Here is a 26,283-nt window from a genome sequence, read left to right on the forward strand (position 1 = left end):
TATATGATGCTCCAGCTGGTCCCTGCACAACTGAAGATTCGCCCCTGCCTGGACTCTGGGACCGATCTGGTTGTAGTCAGGGAGGAAAGGGGAGTTTAAAGTCAGCAGCTTGGTGCTGCAGACACTGTTTTATACATTTTCTATCAGGCCCCAGCCCTTCAGCATTCTGAAGACGACAATGGAAAAAGGACCCTTCTGGAACTTTTGTCTCTTAAGGCTCAGACCTGTTCTAGAGGGGCACCTAATGCTAGAGCTGTCCCCCAGAGGGACAGCGCTCCTGGAATTGCTCCTGAGAAGATGAGGTTTCTTAGTGCTAATTAGCAGATCCTATCAAACTTTGGCATCATTTTGGAAAGTGCTGATTTGGGCCTATCCTGTCTCCTGGAGATTCTGAGCACATATTTACAGTTCACATGAATAGAAACAAAAATAATTATTCTATCTCCTCCTATTTAACCAGGTGTTTCCACTGTGAACATGAGCTGTAGACAACACAACCTTCCCCAGGTAGATGGGAGTCTCAGGGTTGGAAGGCAGGTATCTGGAAGTAACACCTGCTGAATGTACCCTGTAGAATTATAAATCTCTTAGTCCTTAAAATGCTTGACCAGTGTGTGCCGAAACTCCACTCACCTCAGTAACTTAGATGAGTGCCTTGGAATGAAATGGCAAGCTGGGTCAGGAACCAGGTGTGGGGTTCGCGTGCTGGGTTTGGCTTCCCTTGGGAAGAAGCTACTGCAGGCCATTCCTTGCGATGGGCCTTGGTTTCCTCACCCACTGGAGGTCTGTGACCACTGTCTTTTTTCTTTTCTATTCTATTCTTTTTTTCTTTTCTTTTCTATATCTTTGTGAAAAAAATCCCATGGTTCCATTTGTTCCAAGCTGTTTTATTGGTTGAGGTATTTGCGTGCTGAGCAGCACATGCTTATATTTTCTTCCTTAGCAAAACATTAATTATCCTACCCAGTAACCTTTCTCTCAGGCATTTTTTCCTCTACCACCCCTTAAGCTGTTGGCCAAGCAATTTCTGTATTTGCCCATCATTTCAGCAGGCTGACTGCAATGTCCGAGAGAGAGCTGTCCCATTTGGCTGGGTGCAGGCCCTCCTCTGTGCCTCACAGCACCCAATGCAGGCTACTCTTCTCCTACTTCTCAAACTGGGTGGGAACCATCTGTTTACATATCTTGCTGTCCCCCATGAGGTTGTGAACGTAACTCACTGCTGTGTTCTCAAGGATGGTGCCTAGCATGTAGTAGTGGCTCTAAAAATGTTTGCTGCAGAAGTAGGTGAATGAATGAAAATGAAAGACTGAACAAAAGAAAGGAAGTGCAGCACAAAAAGTCAAGGTTACAAATGAGCCTCCACTTTGGCACCCCCAAGCCTCAATCTTCTGCCCATTTGTATAGGGAGTGGTTATAGACTCAATTTGGGTTCTTTGCTGTCCCTGCCACTTGGTGAGTCCTATCCTCTGTTCCCATTCTGCAGCCATTCTTAGCTACCAGCCAGTGGATGCATTCACTGGGAGCCCAGTTTCCTCTTCTTCAGGATCCACTTGACTGAAAGTAAGATAGGACAGAAGGGAAAAATCTGGAATCTGGGGAGGGTGAGTCCAGGGAACAAATGCAAAGTTTGGCAACCATTTAGTACTAGTTCCTCTTCTTCCAATTTAAAGATAAGGCAACTAAGGGCCAGAGAGCTGAGATTGCCTGGTTCAAATTTATCTACCTGGTGAGTAGTAGAGCTGAGATTCAGAGCCTGGTCAATTGTTGAGAAACAAGAGACTCCTGAATAATTCTGAGTGCAGGGCCTTTCTAGTCCCTCCTGATGCCACATCCTGTGCCACGAGGAGGAGGGAATGGCCTCATCTTCCCTGTATATGCAGCACAAATTCCTTTTTTCTCCCATCACATTTGATCTCCACGGCATCCCTCTGAAGGAGGCAGACTAGTAATGATTACCTCCATTTTACAGATGAGGAAATTGTAGGGCAGAAAGCGGAACTAACCTACCTAGGATAGCAGAGCTGGCCAGTGTCAGATTTGGGCTGAAATTCTGTTTCTCTGAGTTTAGAGGTTATACCCCTCCACTCTGTCTCTCTGGGTCTGGTCCCTTCTGCTGCTGTGCTCCTCCCCCCAGGGAACCTGAGGCATCTGACTTGACCTGACTCCAACAGAGAGGTGAGGTGCTCTACTCCAGAGGGGGTCCCTGGGAGTCAAGACCAGAACATAGGTTTTTTCTTTCCAGCTCAGGGCCAGGGCTCTTCCTTTTCATGCAACCTCTCCATGCAGTCCTGGAGCTTTCAGCTCTAGGACTAGGAGCTCAAGGGCTAATGAGTCTTCAGATGGCTCCAGCTGAGATGGTTAGGTCTTAGGAAGCTCAGCACACACAGTATAGCGGGTTAACATGCTAAAGATGCTGTGGAGTGCCCACCTGCACCTCCAGGCCTTCCTGGGTGGTATTTACTGAAATAAAACCTCTCACCAATGGGAGAAAGTTTAAATTGAAACCTCCCTATAACATTCATTCTGCCCGGCTAGGGACAAGTGGGCAGATAACTCACAAAAGGATTCCTTTTCAGCCCCACCCACCTTCTTCACCCCAAATCAAGTGAGCTGTTCTCTAGCAGGAGCAAGACACTGTACTCCTTGTGTTATCTAGTCTAGATAAAGGCATGGAAGTGGCTGCTCCATATAAATGTGTTTTCTCAAAGACAAGACTTTTGCATTATAACTTGTCCCCATCTAGGATTGATTCCTGTTGTCTGGTCTGAGGGTGAAGCTAAGGATAGAAGACATGTCTGATTTTATCTTGTTTATCTGATTATCTATTTTTCTCTGGGCCACCCCTGTAGTGTAAGCTATGCTGCTATAGTAGGTTTACATATAAACCTGTAATGCTAAATGCCATGCATTTGAATACTGTTACAATATAGAGTTTACCTATCAATTGGCTATATCGGAGACCCAGATGCCCCACAGTCAAAAACATTTTGCACTCTCCATAGTTGGCCCAGGGGTCCAGTGCCCTGTTCACATGGGTGCCATCTCACAAACCTAATGGCTCTCCGTTAGGGGGATGTTTGCAGTCCACCTTCTTCAGCCTGGCCTTCAAGGCCCACCAACATCTTCCTCTTGCAAGATGGACCTCTATGTTCCCATGCTCTGGAGCTTAAGGCTCTCTCCTTCCCTTTATACTTCCTTCCTTCCACGATTTAAAGGGCACCAGACCCTGTTCTAAGTACAGCAGAATTGCTTTCACTTAGCTTATATTATAGGAATGGAGATAGAAAAAAACAGATATTCAAATAAGCTAGGTAAATTCAGATAAGTGATAGGAATACAATAGAACCGGGTGTTGTGCTAGAGAATTCTGTGGAGTAGGAGTGAAGCCAAATTCTTTTTCCTACCCGGTTGATCTGCACAGGTAAATGCTTCCTATCTGTCAAATCCTGCCTACATACCATTCCTCCCAGAAGCCTACTCGCATTTGAGGCCAGCAGTGTCCTCTCCCACCTCTGGACTTTATCCCCCTTCCTGGCAGTGTGCCTAGCAGCTTTAGTACAGCCTATGTCCCATCCTTCTGCTGGACTGTAAGCTTCCTAAGGGTAGAGAAAACATCTTTTTAACTGTATGCCTCACTCTTTCTCAGCACATGCCAGGCACAGAGTAATATCTCCATAAGAGTTTGCTGGGTGGATATGCAAGATCTCTCCTATCCCAGAGGGCAAAGAGCAAACAAGGAGAAGAGAGACACTTCTATCCCCTGAAGAGGGACCAGGAAGGGGTATAGTTGAATGAGCAATTCCATCCCTAGAGTGGGGGGATAAAACTCTTTTAATCTTTAAAGAATTGGCTTTGACGAGGAGCCTAAGAATGGTATCATGCCTATTCTTTGGCTTGGAAAGGTCTGGAACTGTATATGGGGTGGGAGAAATTTTTCCAGGTATATGTACTTTGATGAAGAGTTGAGGATGAGTGTGTGGGATCATTGTGTTTATGAGGGCGGGCATGCATTGTGCCAGAGCATATGGTTTAGAGTCTGTGTGTGGTGGGGCTATTTGTATGGTATCTATAAATGTGGTTCTGAAATGTTGACATAGGATATGTGTGTGTGAATGTGGTAGTGATGTGTGTGTGTGTGTGTGTGTGTGTGTGTGTGTGTGTGGTCGGGTATGTTGGTGACAATGCAGTGGTGGCTGGAATGCATGTGCATGTGTGGTACATCCCCTGGCATGCTGTCCTGTTGTGGACGGTGTGGAGGGTATGGAGGTGTGCTGGCATGTCTTTCAGAAGACAGTGGGGACTCGCCCAGGCCCACTGAGGGACTCTGCACCCTCAAGAAGAGAGGGCTGTTCAGACGGGGAGCAGCAGTGGCCTGGGTTCTAGGGATCCAGCATCCCTGGCAACGGGGACTTTACTTCCCCAGGTGGTAGCTGGGGCCCTGTTGAGGACCTCACAACTAGAAACCATCAGGACACACACCTACTCTGTGGCCTTTAGGAAATGATCTTGCCTCTTCGGTTCCCCTTAAACTTGAGGTCCCACTCTTTTGAAGCTCTATTCTCAAGCCCCTTCCCACTCTCTTTCCTAATGCTCAGAGCAGAAACCAAAACATTTCTCTATTTCCTCTGGAAAAATCCTGGGAGGTCTGTTTATGGCTGCAGCAAAGCAGCACACAGCTGTGCACAGTTTAGCTGGGAGAGCTGAAAACTCAGGAACTGGAGTTTGCTGGGATTCAGAACACATTGGTGCTTGCCCATCTCTGTACAGCTGTCACAGGAGAGTGACTTCGTGTTTCTATAGATAGCCCTTCACTGGTCCCTGTGCATACAGGTGTGCCAGCACATTCTGAGAACAATCTCAAGTATTGTTCCTCAAGATATAGAGCCTACTTACACACACAGGGCCGGCACCCTGGGACCTGTTGCACACATGTAATGCCTATATCCCCAGATATGCAAGATAACACATACTGATTCAGCATACCCACACATGGACAGAAGGTGTGATTCACTTCCAGCCACCTGCAGAAACCCACCCTGAGCCAGTCAGGGCCCCACACCCAACCTCAAGTAACACCTGCCCCTTCAGGAAACAGGACAGGACTGCCCTCCCCTGGGAGAGCCTGGGAATGTCCTTATCCTTCCCCATCCTCTGCCTTTTCCCTGACAGGGGCTGCCACTCACCTCTTCTTTGGCACCGAGCACCCTGGATCTCCTACTCATACAAGGTGTCCTCAGCACCTGTATGCCCTGGTCCTCAGTTGTCTCCTTGTCCAGGAGGGCTGCTGAGGTCTGTCTGTTCTAGCACTCTAGACTCTGTATGCCTGTTTCTCTAGGATTGACTGGGTTGGGGACAGAACACTCTCACAGGCCATCTGGTAAAGTAGGATTGCCAGGCTCTCTGGGAGGACTGGAGGCAGGAGCATGCCCTATGTGGAGGAAACTAGGGACAGGACAGTCAGTGCCCCAGGAACTGGCTGGGGAGGTAGAGGAAGGCTACTGCATGGTGAGATGCTAGAAACTGTGATTGGATGTGCAAGTCAGCAGGCTGAAGCTTCCAGCTGTGCAAGGGTTAACCTGGGATGGTGGTGGAAGGTAGCCAAGCAGCCTGCTCCTGGGGCTTCAGATTTTTCTTAGACTCAGGCCTGGAGAGGGTATGGCCCTGATTGAGTACTAATGGCTGCTATGCCTGGTGAGACTCAGGGCTGCCTGTCTGCCATTGACTTTTCAGTCTCTCCTAGTTCAGCCCCTCTTCTGGATTTGCTTTCTGTTCAGACTAAACCAGACACCCTGGTGGCCTAGGCTGGGACTTGGCTGGTGTAGATGGAAGAACCTCCCCAGCTGTCCCCTACTACTATGTGCCTCCTCTGTAGGGCAGGGCTGGGACCTGAGTACTCCCTATCCTGATCTGCCTCTTTCATTCCGGCAGCCCACATCTCTCCAGAAGCCTCATGTTTCTCGCAGCCTCTCCTTCTGCCAGGAACTCATCTGTTCCCATTGGTGACCCCTCCTTTGGCCTTCTTCATTCCTTCAGGCCTATTATTGGATCTGCAGTTACTGCCTCTTCTCCCTTAGCCAAACCAGGCCTCCCAGATTCCAGCAAAGCTTCCTGGTCAGGACAAGAATTTGCTCTTTAGGGCAGATAGTAGTAGAGAAGTGGGAAGGAGCAGGCAGAGGAAGGAGGAGAGGTCAAGTGGGAGATATAAGGTAGAAGGAAGCAAAAAGAACTGATATTACTCCAGCCAAGGAGAGAAGGGGGGGTCCAGTTTAGTGTGCCTCAGAGTGCCCTGTGAGTTGGTGGCCAGGGGAACAGGTGCAGAGGGAGCAGGGACAGATCTGTGCTTCCCAAACTTTATTTGCTGGCTACCCATTTTAAAGGCCTGCCTAGCCCACATGGGGACAAAACTGATGTCTCTGGCCTCTCTAGTAATGTATCCCAAGGTCTTGATCTTCTCAGGGCCCAACCAGGATTCTCCAGAGTTCCTGGAGGGGTGTCCTGGACTTAAGGTGCTCTTTAACTCTCTCCATTTGTACACAGGGCTGTTCCGGTGACCTCAGGATCCAAATGAATGTCCAACCACATGAGCCTTTCTAAGTCCCCTTGGGGCCCTTGCTCTGCATATGAGCCCAAGCAGTACACAGACCCCCACTCTTCTTTATAAGCTGTAACATCACAGCTATTCTCAACTTTCTCAATCATGGGTTAGAAACACCCTCAAAACTCCACTGGAAGCCTTGAGGCATTTTCCATCATTCATTTCGTATTTGTGAGATCTGAGGCAAGTTTCTTTAAGGCTTTGCACCTCAGTTTCCTAAATGCAAAATGGATACCCCTGCCCCATGGTAGGGCAGTTGTGAGCTCAATGTCAGCTGAGTGCCCAGCGTGGTACCTGATGATAGCAGGAGGCCTTTGATAAACTTTAATTCTGTTCTCCTTCCCCCACCTTCCCCTTTGCTCTCTAATTTATGTAAGCCAGAGAAGAGCAAGCTAACTCCATTGCCCTGGGACAAAGGAATGATGGCCTTGATTCAAGGGCAAAGTACAGGAGTTTTTGATTAACTTAGGAGCACCTTCAACTTCCAGCAGCCCAGCTGCTGTGGGATGGGGGTGGGTAGGGAAGAGAGGGGAGATTGTTGAGGGAAAATGCAGGAAGGAGAGTGGAAATTCAGAAGTCCAGGGAGGGCAGGAGGGCAGGGAATGCTGAAGCCAAGGCCTTCTCTCACCACTTCTCTCCAGCCTGGGCAATGCCACAGCCTGAAGAAGAGTCATCTGAGACCCTGTACCAGCCCTGCCTGTGGTGCCTGTCCCTGAATCTCTATGAGAGGCTGGATTCCTATAAGATTGAAAGGCCTTGGATGTTCCCTTCCTCAGCCCCAGTCTCCCTTCCCTCAGCCCTTCCTCCAGAATGTGTCAGATATGTTTCTTTTCTGCAAGAGCAAGGTCATTCTGGCTTTGGAGGGGAGGAGCTGCTCACCCTTTAGGTCAATGCCCTTTTGGACCAGGGACTTGGACAGAGAGCAATGGGTCAGGGGTGTGGGGGTGGGGAAGGGGCCCAGAGCACAGGGAGCATGATGCTCCCTGAAGAATCTCAGAACGTTCACATCTAGAATGTCTCCTAGGGATCATGAAGCCCCTCCTCAGCCTCCATGCAAAAGGGTTCCCAACCCACCACAGGAAGAAGGCCAACTCCATATATCCTCGAGACCAAACATTACACATGGTGGCCCTCCTGGTCTGCAGTCTTCTTGATTTCTAACCCGAATCTTTCCTGCAAGTCTGATAGAATTCTTCAGATTTCAAGGAGTTATTCATAATATCAAGTAAGCAGTTTGTTTTTTCCCTCTGAGGATAAACTGAATCTTGGGAATATTCTAAGCTGTTTGTCTCCACCCTCCTTCATCCAACTCATGGCCCTTGCAACCTCCCTTCCACCAGCCACATGGGAAAATCCCCAGTTAGCCCTTCCAGTCACATGAATGAGGCCACAATCCAAAGGCAGTGTGGGTAAGGAGGCCACACGGAGCAGCCAGAAGAACCAGCCCTTTGTGCTGAACTGGGGTGATTGGGGAATGAGTGCATTTTTGGCGTATCTAGAAAGATTTCTTTTTTATAATGAGAAGCAGAGGAGGAGGAGGAGGAAAGGAGAGACAAAGAGACCAAAGGCGAGACTTAGGAAAAGAGAAGAGAGGGGGAGTAGTGAGGGCTGGAGAGGGAGGTTCTAAGAGCAAATAGAGAAAATGTAAAAGGAGCCAAAGGTGAGAAATGGGGAAAGAAAGAGAAAAGAATGGAGGTTCTTAGGACAGACGGGAACACAGTTGACCCTTGGATGACATGGGGATTAGAGGTGCTGACTCCCATGCAGTCAAAAGTCCACATTAAACTTTTGACTCCCCCAAAACTTAACTACTAATAGCCTACTGTTAACCAGAAACCTGACTGATAACATAAACAGTCAACTAAGACATACTTTGTTTATATATATTATGTACTGTGTTCTAAGCATAAAGTAAGCTAGAGCAAGAAAAATGTTATTAAGAAAATCATAAGGAAGAGAAAACACATTTACAGTATTGAAAAAAATCTGTGATAAGTGGATCTGCATAGTTCAAATCTGTGTGTTCAAGAGTCAAGTGTAGTGACGTCATTTTCCACAGACAAATGGTGCTCATTTGTTTGGAAGCAAAAGGTTGGGTGAAACGAAGGTGCTGAGAAGGAATTTTATTTCCATTTTATGCATGGAAAAAACAAGACTCAAAAGGGATGTCAGGTCATACTAGCCAATGCTAACGAAGCTCTCACTGGGCACACTGGGCACTGTTTTGAGTGCTTCACAAGCAGTCTGATTTAACCCTCTTGAAAAATTAGCCAGATCTATCATTATCTCCACTTTAAGGGCAAGGAACTGGAGATCTTGAGAAGTTAGGCAACTTGCTAATACCTAACATTACATCAGACAGCTGAGAAATGATGGACTGAACCCACAGAGCTCATACCACTCATTGTGCTGCTTGGTGGGGTGTCTGGTGCAACCCAGTGGACACGGAAAGAAATCATAAAAGCATGAACAGGTGAGCATGCCTAGAGGCCACTTTTAGTTCTAAGACAATACACGTATTCTAGCCTGGGTCCTTCCTTCAAGGTCATTCAGAAGGTCCCACAAAGCCTTTGATAGAACACCACCTCACTTCTGCCTGTAAGGATTTCCTCTCATCTGACTCCCTTTGAGAATAGATAGAAGCTGTTTTTATCTTTCTTCAAATTCTCTGTGCCCTTAAGGGCCTAGGAAATACCTCTCTCCTCAGCTCTTCGTAGAACAGACATGAATAAAGATGTTCAAAAGCCCCCCTCTCCCAACTCCTGTGACGCTATCTTCTCATGGCCTGTTTTTCACTTGGCATGCTGCCTTGCCAGTCCTGTTTACACATTTGTTGTTTCACAAATACTCAGTTTCATGCATTCACAAACATTTTTAGAGCATTGACTCAGTGGTTAGTGTTCAAGGAGCTGAGGAGCAAGACATAGCCCCTGTTTCTTGGAGTCCAATCTAGCTGGGAAAATAGATGAGTGAATCAGTGATTACCATGCCTAGTGATGGAGATGAGGGCAAGGACTACAGGGGTGAGGAGTCTGAGGAGCTGGTGGGAGGAGTGGCAAGTCTGAGGGCTTTCTAAAGGAAGTGGGGACAGATGGGGTCTTGAGGAAAGAGAGATCCTCAACTCCACCAAATTCTGGAGGATTCAGGTTTGCTATTACCCTTTCTCCACCATTACCACTCATTAAAAAAATAGTTCATTCATTTGTTAACGTATTTGAAAAATACTTATTGTCTGTCTATTGTGTGTCAGACAATGTGGTAGTGTTTTAGAACTCAAGGATCATACTTACTGAGTAGCTGCCAGGTCCTGAAGTTCCTGGACAAGTGAGAGAACCAAAAAGCAGACAAGCAGTGACCTTGCAAAAACCAGGGCAGCCCTCTCACTTGACCCTCCCTCCCACTGCTATTTTCAGAGGCTGGTAGCTTGCCAAGGTCATAGGACAAGTAAGTAGGGGATCCTTGACCCCTCCTCAGCTCTCAGGCTCCAAGACCTTGTTTTTGGCTCTAACCAGCCTGGTTCCTGCAGGAGGAAGGGGTGAAGGTGGGCTTGCTGCCTACTGATGGCCGCTTTTGTGCTTGGGCTACTGGGAATCCTCTGGGAAAGTGCAAACAGTGCATGTTTCTTCCCAGGCTACACGTGGAAGGTTTAGTACTCAGTTCTATTGCTTCCCAGATAGGTTGGGCTGTGGGAAGGGCTGGGAAGGTAAAGATGGTGGGGGGTGGGGGGTACTTTGTCCACTGCATGCCCAGTGCCTTCCCTAAGCAGAGCAGGTCAGAATGCCCCTTGTTCATTTCCTGGCATCCTTCCTCCTCCCTCCACATCTCCTCGCCTTCTCTTTTTCTGTTTCCCCTTCCTCATCTTTCACCGGTTGGTCCCTTCTCCTCTCCTTTTACCTACTCCTTTACTTTTCCCCTCCTTTTCTTTCCTCCTTCTCCCCTTTCCCTTACTCTCTGTTTTCTCCCACTGCCCTCACTCTTTTGTCTTCCCTCTTCCTCCTCTTCCTTCTGCTTTTCTCCTTGGAACTAATTGTTTAAGGGGTGAAGACCAGGTCAACTTGTGAAAACTCTGATCCATCGTCATGGTGATGCTAAATCAAGCTGAGTTCAAAGGAAACTGTTCCAGTTAAAACTAACAAGCTGGAGCTGGGGCCCCAGGAAGGCCCAGTGCCAGGAAGAGCGAGCCCCAGCCCAGAAAAATAGAAAAAACAAACCCATCTTCTCACACTCCCACTCAGTTCTGTGCCCTCCATGCAGCCTTCAGATCTGCCCAGCTAGAGGAAACCCAAGAAGTCTTTGCAAGGATCCCCTGCGCAGGCCCGACTCCACCCAAGCAACCTCAAACAACTGAGTAGCATTAAAGCACTCCCATAAAGTCCTTACAGAACCTCTCTGGAGATTAACCGCCCTTGCTTTGGGAGAATTCTTTCCAGTTCACACAGGCATTTCTCACTGCTTTCTGATTAAAAAGCACCAGGGGGAGGTGACCAGGAATCCTGAAGTGCTGGCTCTGGGACAGGGCTGCCCTGAGACCACATGTTTATGAGCTCATAACCCCAATGGCTGCTGTTGCTGTTCTCACCCCTAGCTCTCAGGTCTCCAGGCATGAGAAAGGTCCCAGGGCAAGAACCTTTTTAGAGCTTGATTTGAGTTAAGCTAAATCTGGCTAGTTTAAGGAATCACGATAGGCCTTGAATTGGGCGGGGCGGGGTGGTGGTGGAGGAGGATGCCTAAACAGTGGAAAGGGGAAGGTCTTGATTTCAAAGTACAAGTGAGTAGTCTTCTGTGCTTTCAGCTGATCAGTCCTTCCTTCCCCAGTCTCCATAGCACAGTCACCTGGACCTCCTTCTGTGTCAGCTCACATCTCTTCCAGTCTGGTCAGCTGCACGTTTCTTCTTTACTCTGAAGCAGGAACCATGTCCTCTTTGTCCATAGCACAGAATTGGCCTGATGTGGGGCCTAACTGTTATCTGCATGTTAGAATGCTATGTCCAAATGCTGAATGGAGCCCTAGTCCCTCGGGAGAGGAAGCTTTGGGGTCCACCAGGTAAAGGGAACCCCAGCAACCTAGTTTGAGGGATTCAGTCAGCTGAAGACCAGCAGGAAAAGCCTTTCTTAGAGTAGTTTGTTTCTAATCCATTGACAGAAGCCAACACAGGAACCTTTTTCTTGGTAGCTCTCACCTCTCTCTCTGACCTTCCAGAAGAGCTCATTCCCTCCTTCCATACCCACTTTTTTTTCTTCACCCTGAAACATCCAGTGATCCTTCCAGGCACTAAAGAGATATTAGTCAGCAGCAGAAGAAATTTCTTGAAGACGAAGCTTGAGTTGCTGCTTCTGTCATACCCCTAGTGAAACAAAGCATGGTGCTATGAAGCTCGTGAGAGAGCCTCAGATTTAAAGGATGAGTAAGTGCCTTCTGGCTGCCGTTTGGGGAAGGATGCAGGCAGCCAGAGGCTTCAGATCTACTCTTCCCTCAGATGTGCTCTGAGACCTTGAGGAACCTCTTTGGCTTGGTTCCTCAGTTTCTTTAGGTGTAAACAAAGGATACTCATCACTGGGCTATCTCCCTCTCCCAATCGTGTTAAGAGGAGAGTCATGAAACTATAAATGTATCTTCACCAGCGTCAAGGCTAGCATACTCCATTCCCCTCCTAGTTCAGGGCCTTTTGGTGGTGAATTGAGGTTCGAGCCTGGCCTGCGTCCTGTACACATTGTTCTCCTCCTCTCCTGTCCCCGCCTTCCCCCTCCAGCTGAGAGTTCAATTTCTCTGGATTACAGAGGCATAATCTGACTAAGAGGGAGGAAGTGACTCAGCACCCATCCTCCCACTCCAGGACAGCTTGCACTGTACTTTGTACTCAACCAAGCACCTTTCATCCCAGCATCTCAAAGCCCCTTTCAAACTGAAGCAGTCCTGAGAGTTGGGTCTTATGTCAATTAACAGGAGAAAGCAGGGCTCCAAGCCACTTTCCCTTTAATGAGGTCTTGACTCTGGTGCCCAGGAAACATGGATTTCCCAGGCCCAGGCTCTCAGGGGCCCATTGTAGAGAGCTAGGCTGATTTACCCTTGCCTGTCTCTCCATGAAGGGGGGTGGGGCGGGGTCAAGGTCCTGCACGAGCACTGGGAGGCTGTGTTTACAGGGCTGGAATTTCCCAGAGGACACTGCAGTGATTGCCCCCTCTCATCATTGTTGCTAGTGGGGAATCTGCATAGCTTGTGTAAGTCTGAGTGGAAGAGAGGGAGAACAGGATGAGTGCCCAGCAGTCATCAGAGACTGAGAATAGGTTTTGGGTTGTGGGGGCATCTCCTATCCTGGAGGAAACATTACTAAGGCTCCAGGCCTTGGGGACCCTGAGCTATTTTAGCCAGCTGACCCCATTGAGTTTCTCCAGACCTTCACTGTTAGAATACTCATCTGTAGCAAACCAACCAACGATTGCTGAGGCTCTTATATACTCAGCTAAATCCAGCTGTGCAATCAAGTAATTACTTTAACTTCTCTGAACTTCAGTTGCCTCACAGGCTCCTTCGCTTAGTGTTCAGAATGCAAGATATCCCAGCCTTACTAATATCGCAAGGGAGAGAAGAATCACAGAGCATAGGGTCTAGAAGTAACCTTCTTCATTTCCCTCCAGGAATGAAGCATAGAGAGATGATGTGGAATGCTCCAGGTCACATAGCTAGGAAAAGAACTCTAGGCTCAGATGAGGTAGCTAGTCTGCATTTTGACTCCGGGTAGAGGAAGGCTGATCTTTGATCTCAGCATGTAAAAAAAGGGAGTAAAAGAGGGAGTGTGAGGGTGGGGTGTCCTGTGGAAGCCTGGAAGTCAGGGGCAGAGAAAAATCCAGGAAGTTGCACAAGGTAGAACCGTGGGGTGGTGGTGGGAGGATCCATTTTAGTGAAGCCTCAGAAGAGGAGAGGGGCTGGCTCCTTGGACAGAAGGGTGCCCACCCCTGTGATGATGGTCCATGCTACAGGGATCAGAGCTTTGCTGAGCATCATTCCCTGGGAATGGCATAATGGTGCTGGGCGCACTAATGCCTGAGCTTCTCACAGGGTCTACATGATATAGCTGCCTTGGTTTCCCTCATACCCAGCCCACCACCCCAACTTGTTTCTAAAGAGGCCTGTTGGAGCCCAATTTCCCTCTCCTTGCCTCCAGCTTGGGTTGCTGACTCTCAGTCCACTGGGTTGCTGTCTAGGGATGTCTATGGCTGCAGACTGTCCATCTCATCAATGCCAAGATCCCCTCCCAGCTTTTGGCACCTTTCTGGCCTCAGCCATTACCTCCACCTCCCTTTGTCCTTGAGCATGGCTCTGAACTCAGCCAAGCTTATTAGCTCAATAACATCGATATCTGACTCATAGTTTTGCCCTTTGCATAGGCCAACAAAGTGAATACAATAGGCTTGGCCCTTTTCTACCCTGAACCTTTTCAAATCTTCATTCCAGATTGAGCCCTCCAAGTCCACCATTATCTTTCCTGCATTTGAGACTGCCGTGTCTTTGGTGTGCTGTAAAGAGGCCCAGCAAGGGACACAGGTCCAGGTCTGTCTCAGGTTTGCCCATCTGTGCTGGGCTGGCTTTGGTTCTGGCACAGGAGCTATGGGTGAAGGGAGAAGAAAACATGGCCGAAGAGAGGTAGCTGGAAGAGACCTCTTGCCAAGTCCGGAGGACACATTAGGATGGTGATGGTTGGAAAAGATTCTTAAGAGGAAGAGGAGCTGGGCTTGGTATCAAAATCATAAGGAGAAAGAAATCTGAATGTTTTTTCTCAAATTTGTGAATTCTAGAGAATGGTTTCTTCAGTATGACTTCTTAGATCCTCATTTGATATTCTCAAACATTTTCTCATTAAAGCCTTCCCGTCTCCCTCTGCTCACATTCCCCTATTCTCCCTCTCCTCCAGCCTTTGGCTCAACATTTTTCTTGAGCTTTTTGCAGTCTTTGGATGGCATAAATCCCCACATTTTGCTGATGGAAAAATAGAGACTTAGCGAGATCTGGTAATTTACTTACAGTTTCACAGCCAATAATGTTAGAGCTGGGAAACTGACCAGGTTAACCTGGCTCTAAAGCCTATACTCATTCCATTACACCCTCACACAGATGTGTGTAGGGTGTGCATGTGCATGTGTGTTCAAGTGTTTGTGATTTCTCAGAAATCCTTAGAGGATTGTTTACTGGACTCTCTTTTCTCCCCTCTCTCTTCCTTCCCTTCCTCCCTCCCTTCTTTTCTCCTCTCCTCACCGCCCCCCGCCCCCCCTCCACCTTTTCTTCTCTCCCTCCACTTTAGACAATGTAATGAGCTGTCTTTATTCAAGGCATTTTCTTTCTAGGTCTCAGAAGATCATAAATGCTGGTGTTTGTCTCCCTGCAACTTCAGGACTCTTAGTATCTAGCTCTGTCTCAGGAAGAAGGAAGTGCTTTTGTAACTCTCCCTTGGCATAGTAGCAGTCTTGGCAACAATGGTGGCTTCTAGGTGGAAATATAAAAATTTTTAAAGAAGAAAAGTAGAGAACACAGGGGGCTTGTGTTCCAAGCTTGACTCAGTCTTTTACTAATTACATGCCCTTGGGCACGTCTTCAAACTTCAATTTTTTTTAACTGTATGAAGGAAGGGAATAACAATACTATCAAACTCCTAGGAGTTAGATCAGAAGACATAATATGCATTAACATGCTTGGTAAAATGTAAAGGGTCAAGTCATTCAAAAAATGTCAACCAGGAGAATAAGGAATGTTTGAATGTATTTCCCACTAGTATTCCAATGGTGATGCCATGATAACAGCATACTCTCCATACCCCATCAGAGACAGGATCTATTGGATGGGCCATTCTTTATGATATCTGGTGGCCTCCCCACCTTTCATGAAGGGAATATTAGGAATTAGAAAGAATCTAATTAGAATCATTCCAGATGCTGAAAGCACTTACCTACTAATGCAGTGATGCTTCTTCTGTAAACCAAGTTCAGGAACAAGTAATGCTTTCTTAGACAAATTAATGCTGGAGTTATTGTTTTATAAGGGGCAGGGTTAAAGACAAGCTTAGAGGAGAAATAGACCTTCTTCCTATGAGACCAGACCATATTAGCCTTGGGAAAAATAACTAATGCTCACCATGAGTAGAGACATGTTTGGTTCTCAGCTAATAAGGACATCAGCCACAGCTGTCTAGTGAGAGACTGAGTGGGGTCAGGGCACTCACCACCTCTCTCCTGAGCAGCTAGCGACTGCTGCCAAGAGGAGAGTCTCCATGAACATCTGGCCAAATTTAGGGCCACGAATAAGAGAGATTTCTGTAGTGGCTGAGTGAAGGAGTAGGGACACTGGTTGAAGGTAGAGACTTTAGGAAAAGGATGAGAAATTGGAGAGAGACAATGGGGGGAAGAGGACAGAACTCTGTCTCAAGGCCAGCATCTATTGGGCCTCTTTTTTTGGAACTTGGAAGTGAGCGAGTTAACTTTTCTCCAATGTTATATTGCTGTCAATATCTACCTGTTCCTTGAGTGAAATGAAAAAATGAACATGGCATATCTCTATTTTAGTTCTCTGTTTGATCTGAAATGTACTCACAGGGAAGATGGTATTTAGAAAAGGACAGAATTCTTTCCCCCATTTTTCTGCAGGAGATTTTGCTGAGATGGGACTGGAGGAGCACTGGTTCCATATGGGTTACCAAGTGCAGTCACCTGGTTATGGCAGCAGAAGCAGGACTCAGGGGCCAGCAGTGGTGGCCACCCCATCCATTCAATGGAAAGACTAAATTTCTCGATGGCCATTCACAGGTTATCAAGGAATAATTTTTGAGAAACCTGAATAACATCATATGCTCAGGGTCAAGATATAAACACCCCTGAATGCTCACTCTAGCTTTAGAGACTTAGGTTGGAAACAAACCCAATAGGTCATTTTGTCCTGCCTCCTGCCTCAGGCAGAACTAACTTTTGAGAAATGATTGTCTTACTATTCTCCGATATCTCCAAGAATCGCGATGTTACATATCCTTCCACTCCTTTACTCATCCATCCATCCATCTATCTAACCATCATTTATAGAAAGGTGAGTAAGACAGGGATCCTTTTCTTTAAGAATTCATGATATAGTCTTTTCAGGGGTTCCAATGTTTAACCAACAGGAATAATTTCTAATGTCTAATCTAAATGTCTAATGTCATCTGATGGCTATACCTAATATCTAATGTTAAATCTTATATCTTCGTGTTATAGATGAAGGTAATACAGGTTATTCATTCATTCACTCATACATACATGAATGCATACATTTGTTCCACAGATACTTTTGAGGGAGTTCTCTGTTCTGGGTGTATTGGAAGATGCCCCTGTATTTCAGACATGTTGCTTATCTTTCAAGATCACCAGGTACATTCCAAGGCTGGGAAATAAACCAGCTCTTAAAATATGGTCAGGTAAGGCTAGTTTGTAAGTACATATTTGGAGAAAAAGAAGCTCCCATGATCCTTTTGTTTAAGAATCTCAAAATATCTAGGAGTGTGATCATTTCCCAGAGGAAGCAATTGTGTATTGAGGATTTCATCCCAACAGGCATGGGGCAGGCCCCAGAATTCTTCACTATTTGCCATGAAACCTTTCTCAAGGGAGCAGGTAAGTAAGGCTGGCCTTTTTTGCCTCTGTCTGAATCTCTCCCCAGCTCTTCACTCAGGTTCCCACTCTCTTCCCCTGGATCTTCTCAGCTTCCACACCTTGATGTAGAAGAAAAGGGAGGAGTGATGTGGTCTAAGGAGTGGAGTATAATAGTCCTTGAATTCTCAACCCTCTTTATTCATCAAAAGGGGCCTAGCCAGTTGCTGGAAAGAGTGAGGGCAGAGAAGAGAGGGGGAGAGTGCTCTTTAGGCTGAGAAAGATCTAGAACTCTCATTAATGTCTGACAACTCCAATGAAAGCTACATATTCCCCAAAAGCAAGTTTTGAAAATCCTGGACTCTTTGAAGTTTGATGTTTAACTGCCACTCCTTCCAGGCACTTAATAAGAAACTAAACCCCTTGGCTTGCTCACAGGGCTTTCACCTGGGGCAATTTCCCTCCTTCAAGTATTTGAGGCCCTTGTATACTTCTTGCAGCTGGGCAAGAAATGGAGGCCTTGGTCCTCACAGAATGAAGGGTAGCTGCCCCTCTGGAGGCTGGGGCTGTGGTGGAAATAGGCCTGCAGGCTAGAGTGGGTCAGAGATGGGAAGGAAGACTTTGGAAGTTGCAAGGTGGATGAAGTTGAGAAATGTGGCTGAGCCAGAGTAGTTCTTTTTCTAGACCGTTTTTTTCTTCTTCATTTAACTAAAAAAAGTAGTACATATACAAATGCTAAAATAAGAATATCCTGAAAAATAAGTCCCTCTGTACTGCAGACCATCTATGTCCCAACATGGAAGCAACTATTAACAGCTTTTTGTGTATCATTAATAAATTTTCTATGCTTTATATGCATTCTTTTTTTGCCATCAATGCGAACACATTATACACACTCTTCCAGATATGATTTTTTAAAACAATATGTCTTAGAGGTCTTCACATAATCTACTTTATTTATATGCACATATATTCATTTGTATACACATATATATCTACTCCCTTCTTTGCCTGGTATTAAATAGTGTGGATGTAATGTAATTTATTTACCCCATCCCCTAATGATAAACGTTTAGGTTTTCAGTCTTTAGTTATTACGAACGAAGTTGCAATGTACAGCCTTACACATACATATCTGTGCAAATACGACTGAGGGGCAAATTTCTAGAAGAGGAGTTGCTGTGTCAGAGATAAGCACCTTAAGTGGACAGACATTGTGCAGGTTGTTTTCCAGCTAGCCATGACTGCATTCAAACTGGTGAGAGAACTGATTGTCCACCCTCCATCCCTGTCCCTCCACCTTCCCCTACCCCATCCAGGAATGGGGATAATTCCCTCAGGGTGTGATTGAGAAATCATCTCTGTCTTTGGGATACAGGAAGAAAGGTTTTGGGGTTTATTTTGTAGAATGGTCCATTCTCCTAATGATGTTTGCTTAGGTTGAGTATTACTTGCTTCTCCTGAGCAGAGCTGCTGAAGAGGGACTGTGATGTCAGCTGGGCTACCCCACAGAACAGAGCCCCTAGCTGGCTTACTCCCAGGAAACTCCAGGGTCTTCCCAGTTCTGTTCATCAAGCTGCAATAATGCTGCAATCACTCATGTGGATTTAACTTTTCAAAGCCTTTTGCAGCTAACATCTCATTCTATTTCAGCTAATATACCAAAAAAGGTATTATTGGTTAGGTGAGGAAAATGAGACCCAAAAAGGCTGTGTAATGGAGTGTGGTCACGAAAAGGTACTGGTTCAAGAGTTAGGTGTATACCTGTTAGAATAGCTATAATTAACAGGGCAAGTAATAACAAATGTTGAAGAGGATGCAGAGAAAAAGAAACCCTCATACACTGCTGATGGGACTGCAAATTGGTACAGCCACTATAGAAAACAGTGTGGAGTTTCCTGAAAAAACTAAGAATTGATCTACCATATGATCCAGCAATCCCTCTACTGGGTATTTAACCCAAAGACATGAAAACTCATCCAAAAAGATATCTGCACACCAATGTTCATAGTAGCATTTTTCACAGTGGCCGGGACATGGAAGCAACCGAAGTGTCCTACAACAGATGAATGAATAAAGAAGCTGTGGTACATATATACAATGGAATATTACTCAGCCATAAGAAGAGATGAAATTCTGCCACTTGCAACAACATGGATGGACCTCGAGATAATCATGCTAAGCAGAAATAAGCCAGACAGAAAATAAGCCAGACAGAAAAAGCTGAAAATCACATGATATTACTTATATGTGGGATATAAACCTAAAAGCAACAAATGAACAGATTCATGGACATAGACTAGTGGTTACCAGAGGGTAGAGGGGAGGAGGGAGGGAAGATGTAGATGGGGTAAAGGGGATCAAATATGTGGTGACAGAAAGAAATCTAACTATGGGAGGTGAACACACAATGTAAAACTTACTGTTAAAATGTACAGCTGAAATTTATTGGATTTCATTAAGCAATGTCACCATAAAAATTAAATAAATAAATAAATTTTAAAAAATTAAAAAAAAAAAAGATTTAGGTGTATAGTGTTTAAGTCCAACTCTGAGTCATTGGCTGTGTAGCCATGGGCTTCTGTTGAAGGGTTTGGACAGAATGGTCTTCAAATCCTTCACCATCAAGGATGTGGTTTGATGAATGTCTAAGGTTCTGCAGTTATCTTGGGGGCAAGCTGGCTGGCTGTTCATGATTCTCTGAGCCACGTGGTGGTTCACCTGTCACATGGTGGCTCTAGGCTGGTACTACATTTTGATGTAGAGAGATTAAAGTTCTCTCTCTCCTTTGAGTGATGGCACACCCTTCCAGACTCCTCAGGGGGTAGGTTTTGTGGGGCATGTGGAGAGGCGGAATTGTATTGAGGGCAGGAAGGCATAGCAAAGGCTGGAGCTAATGCAATTGGTCCAGGCTGCTACAGAAGTGGCCCCACTTTGACCCCTTCCCAAAGCACTGTGGGGAGAGTCCCATTGCCCCCTTAAAGTCCCTATAATTTATGCCATCTGCCCCCATGAAACCAACCAATCTCCAGTCTGATTGTCTAGGTGGCTTTGGGACTTAATCTCAGCTAGGCCTCTTCTGGATTCCTCTTCTCCTACTGGTATGTTCAGAGCCTTCCACCATGTTGTCTCCAGGCTCCTTTAACCCCTTCATCCCCGGCTTCCTCTCTCTTCCCAGAATCTCTGCTCTCTGCCTTTTAATCTCCTGGAGTAGGATCATACAGAGGAGGTTGTTTCAAAGTCAAGTGTGATTTCTCAGGAGAATCACTAGGTTGGGATCAGGAGGCCTGAGTTCCTCCCGTGAGACCACCACTGACTTGCTGTGTGGCTTTGGGAAAGTCATTTTATTTTGTGGGGCCTCAGTTTCCCTATCTTTGGCAACCAACATTTATATTGTAATAAAGAGCCTACAAAATATTTTTCACCTACAGAGCCTCATTTAATCTTCCAAAAGGAGATAATTATGACACTTCTAATTATCCTCAAGGGAGAAATTAATGAGAATGTGGGTTGTGGAGACTAGGAAGCAATACCCAGATTACCAGTTACTCTGCCAGACTAGGGATAGGTCCCCAGAACAGGTGGCATAAGCCCCTCTCCAGGCCGTCAAAACCCACCTGGGAGCGGGCAGGATTTCTTAAAAGCACCTTGCACCATGACTTCCAGGAGACTGAGGCATTACCTGAGACTTCTGACAAGACACAGAGGCGGGAACTTGAGGAGGTCATAAACCATCTAGGGTGCAGGCTCACATGGAAAATGACTCTTGCTACAGGCCACTCAGCTCAACCCAATAAGGCAGGGATGTGGGGTGGTGACAGGCCTGGCACTTGCCAACAGTCAGGGCCTGTCTCCCCTGAAGACCAAACAGGAGGAAACACACTAAATCGTGGCAGGGGGGATTTAGGTTGGACCCATGAAGGACTTTGTCAAAAGTGGTCAGGGCCCTGGAGTTGAGCAGTGGTGTAGAGACACCTTGTGGTGAGAATGTGGAACCACGGTCTGATTCCCACAGGAAATAGGGCAAAGCGGAAATGAGTCTTATTTGAGTTCACACCTGTGGTGGATAGGGACTTTCCATGTGAGATCTCACTTACTCCTCAAATAAGCTCTAGGAGGTAGCTCTTCCAATGCCTCCTTTGATGTGGAATAGGGGCACTGCCCATCTTCTAGTTTTACCACCTACCAGCTGTGAAATCTGGGCAATTTACACAACGTCTCGGAACTTCAGCTTTCTCAACTGTGAAATGAGACTTTATAAAGTTGTTGCAAGGGTGGGGGCAAAGTGCTTATTCCAAGGTCTAAAGGCTGGCCACTCATTAGAGGAATTGCTTCTTGCCCAATACCACACAGCTAGAAAGGATCTAAACAGCAGAGATTGTATCAGGGTTCTGCAAATCTCCCCTACAAAAAGCAGCGGAGTTGGGACTATTGAGTGTCCCATCTCAAGACCATGTTTATTCCTGAGATTGAAAAGGTGTAAATTAGATCTCACCTCAGGTGGGGCAAGAGGGAGATGATTGGCCACCCCTGGTTTTCTGGCAGGCCCAGAGCTGGAGATGGGGAAAGGTGTTAGTACCTGTTATTTCCCTTCTTGGCCCCTTCCCCTACATTTCTTCTGTATCAGGCATCTGATATAGATGTGGGGTGTCTCTCTACCATTTTAAAGGGGGAGATTATACACTTGGAAAACCCAAGTGATCTGGGCAAGAATGAATTAGCAAAGGACAGAGTTAAGATTGGTCTGTGGGACATATTTCTTCATCTCTGAGTTTAGACACTGCTCAAATCGCCCCATCTTCTCCAGATTAGGGCTTGGGTGTGTGTACTTTTACTCCTTCAGGCCTTTCAAATGTGGTTTATCCTACTTCTGCCTTCCTTTCGTTCCCTCCCCACTCTGCATGGACTACTTTGAGAGGCTCCCAATAGGGCTACTTGCCACCTTTTTCTTCCCCACTGTTCTTGCTTCTCCAAGGAAGGTCACTAGAGGATTGTGAGGCAGAAGAGGGCAAGTATAGCCTGGTGAATCTGTGAGACACACTGATGCCTGAGCTGTGTTCAGGAGAGCTGCCCCTGCCACCATTCCTTTTCTCCCTAAGAAGGAGAGCAGGGCTACCCCCTTATCCTTTGGAGCCAGATGGGCAGAATAAGAGACAACTAGTAGTTGAGTCCTGGTTTGATTCGGGCCCCTGGGTGTGCTTGTGGCCTTGCTGGGGTGGGATCCTGTCCCTAAGAATCCAGGGTATGATCTCACCTCAGAACATGCTAGAGCCAACTCCAAGTGTGATTTCTTGGGAGAATCCCCAGGTCCCCAGGTCAGTGTCCTAGTATGCAGGCCCCAGCTGTTTCCCTGGCTCCCCACTGCCAGGACCCTTCACAGTCTGACATTGGCAGGGCCAGTCTGAGTGTAGGCATCTTCATGAATGTCTGTTATGGATGAGGAATTCCAGGATGAGGCCATGGTATGCCAGGATGCCCACACTGATGGGTCATACCTCATCAGACTGAGCTGCAAGGGCATCGGCCTGGGTGCCTGGTTCCCATGCCAGACTCCTGACCCTGGAGGAAGGGCCAACTAGCCCTTGAGTCCCTGAACTGCCCTCTACTCTCATATTTACTCTGTTGATCAAGAACACTTCCTCTCTCAGCTTTACGACAACCTTCCATGGGCCAAGGGCAGGGAAGAGAGTGAGGATCCAGTCTTTATCTCCTCTCAAGCCAGAGCACAGCAAATGAGCTAATGACAGCAGGAGGAGTTATAGTTGGATACCAGAAGAGACTTACTGGGTAGAAGATGGTTCAATGGTGGCACAGAAATCCCTCTGCCTAAGCCAAGTTCGGTGATAACAGGTAAAGAAAGGGGATAGACTCTTTGCTAGGGTTCTCAGATAACCACCTCAGAAGCTGGTCCCATTGGCCAATGGCCTGACATCGCTGTCCTGGTGGACATTGTGGATGCAGCAGACAATGTAGGCATTGCTTAGTCCTCAGCTCTTAAATGTCTAGGCCAAATCCAAGCCATCCTTGGTGCCAACTGTGTAGCCAGTGGCCTTACCCAGGATCTTGTTTGCTCCACACCGGTGCCCTGCACCACAGGCTTGCTGAGGGCACCAATTCAGGCTGGGAGCTGAAAGTAAGAGGTGAGCTAGTGGTCTTATGTTGGGTAAGGATCAGGTTGCTGAGCTGTGTGGGTCAGAGGGAGAAGGTGGGTCACAATGACAAGAGCTAAGATTCATTATGCATCTTTCTTGTGCCAGCAGCAGTGTACCCACCATTCCTCACAACAACTCTATGAGGTAGCTTCATCATTTCTTCCATTTTACAGATGAGGAAAGTTAAACAGAGAATTAAGGAACTGGCTCAAGGTCACAAAGTTGGAAGATGGTGGAGCCAGGATTTAACTGCATAGCCCTTACTTGTCACCATCACACCTGCATAACGCCTGCAGGACAATTGGGCTAGACAGAAAGTGAGGTTAATAGAGAGTCGGGGCCAGAAAAGGGCCCTAGATCCTGGTAGGCAATGATGGCTTAGAAAGAAGGGGTCAGGCTGTGAAGAGGGAAAAACAGGCTGTGTCATTGGGGCTCCCTGTAAAAGGCTGAACACTCTTGGTCAGAGAGTTCGGAGAGTGTACAGTCTCATATCCCCAGGAGTAGAGTTCCCACCTGGTGTGCCAAGAATGGGTTACAAATATGTTAAAATAGAGATCTTCCCAACCAGATCTTCCAGATGGCCCAGGGATTCCTGGAGCATCTGCTATCCCTTCCCCCAGCTATAATCTCTGGCTAAAAGCAGCTCCTAACTTTACTTCAATGTGCCATGTCCCATTATCATTTTCTTGTGTGTCGTGATATGAAAAAGGCCAAGAAGCTCTGTCTTAAACCCTAAGTTCTTTGACAGAAGATACAGTCTCTGAATCTTTCCAGGATCTCAGAACAGCAGACGCTGTTTCAACAGCTGCCACTACTGCTTCTCTGGTGCCAGGCACAGACTGTATTATAGTGCGCAAGGACTCTGTGTGTGAGTGGGGATAGGTTGTCTGGGGAGGGCTGTCTGCCCTGGAGTTGGCTGGTTAAAGCCCATAAATCTCCTGGAATCTCCTGTGAGCAGCTCATTCATTCATCCAGCTCCCTGCATCTGCTCGCTTCTAGCTACATGATACTGGGCAGGTAACCTTCCTGGGGCCCAGATTCCTCTCAGGAAAATGAAAATAATAAATGCCCACCATGGAGAATACCTGCAAGTATTAAATAAGCATATTTGCTCATTCAGCAAGACTTTGCAATCCTGCTTTGCACCAGGAGACAGTTGGTGTTAGGATGGGAAATGAATTAATACAACTTAGTACCTGCCTACAAAGAAAGAAGGGGACCCAGGGGCAGGGAAACAGACACAGAGACAGAACCCAAGATGTCTATTGAATGGGCCTGAGTTCAGAGCCCAGAACAAAGCATGCCACCAGGAAATACTAGCTGGACCAGGAAAGACCCTCATTTTTCCAGTGACCTGCCAGACAGTGGATTTCAGAACAGTCCTCTGCCTCCTTGCTCAGGTTCCCGCCCGCCCCCCCCCCCCCCCCCCCCCCCCCACTGCCCAGATGCTCACTATGCACCAAACTTAGGCCCCCTGTGCACAAGCTGCAGGGAATCTGAGAGTAGACTAGACATAAAGCTCATAAAGTTGAGCATGACACAGGCCTTTGTGGGTGGTGGGAGCAGCCAACAAAGCCAAGTAAGCCTGGGCAGGCCCAGGAGCACTGAAAGCTTGGGCCCGGTGTTTTTCCAGCACTGTTATGTGCTGCCACCACCTCCTCTGTACCCTGCGGGCCCCAGTTCACTACAAAGAGACGTCAGCCCCTCCGTACCCTTCTGCCTCCTCTGCTTTCTCTACTTCCATCATCCCCACATTTCACTTCAGGGAAGACAATGCCCATCACTAGTGTAGCACTTTACAACTTTAGGGAGCACTTTCACTTGAGTTAAGTTATTTGATCTGCATCACAAACTGAAGAGGTATTAGGGTGATGCTCAGAGCTGTTGAGTGGCCCAAGGACTTCATTTATTCAATAGGCACCTGCCGTGTGCTAAGCTCTGAGGATACAACAGCAGGGCCAGATTTTGCAGAACTTTGGATCATCTTAAGGACTTGGCTCTTTATTCAATGGGAAGCCATTGAAGGGATTTAAATTGGGAAAGCATGTGAAGGAGGGAGGCAATGAGAGATCAAATTTATGTTTTAGGAAGATTCCTCAGGTTACTACATGGAGAATGAACTGGGGTGAGCCAAAGTCGCTGTGGGGAGAGCAGAAGGAGGCTCCTGAGAAATCCGGGATGGTGACACGAACAGGATCACACAAATGAAAAATCCAACGAATTACATATGTATGTGAGATTCTGCCCTTAACCTAGCACCTGCTCACTCCCTATAGCCGAGTCATTGTTTGGTGGCATGGGTACTCCTCCCTTCATATCCCCGCCCCACCCTAGGATATGCATATCCTGAGGCTCCCTTCAGATTTGCCACATCACTGGTAAATAGTGACTATAACCACCATCACCATGTACACCATGACATAAACCAATTGCTTAAACAAATCTCTATCTCCAGTAGGTTCTATTTTTATTAGACCTCTAACTAATACACTGTTCAAACACAAATCATAAGAAAGCTGGGGTGACTATATTGATATCAGACAAAATAGACTTCAAGACAAGGAGTATTACCAGAAACGAAAGGTTTATTTCATAATGATAAAAAGATCAATAATTTAAGCAAGCATAATAATTATAAATCTGTATAAATTAAATAAAAATTTAATCATAATTTAAAATAATTATTATAATCTATACTAAATCAAATAACAGTTTCAAAATACACAAAGCAAAACTGATAGAACAAAAGAGAAAAATAGACAAATTCACAATCATTTTTGCAGATTTTATCACCCTTGTTTGAGTAATTAATAGAGTAACTAGACAAAACTTCAGTTGGAAATAGATCTGAATGATACTATAGACTCTCTTGATTGAACTGACATTTATTGAATGAAATACTAAACAAAACAACTGCTAGATAGACAC

This window comes from Pteropus vampyrus, unplaced genomic scaffold, assembly GCF_000151845.1.
Source record: "Pteropus vampyrus isolate Shadow unplaced genomic scaffold, Pvam_2.0 Scaffold755, whole genome shotgun sequence".
Taxonomy (NCBI): domain Eukaryota; kingdom Metazoa; phylum Chordata; class Mammalia; order Chiroptera; family Pteropodidae; genus Pteropus; species Pteropus vampyrus.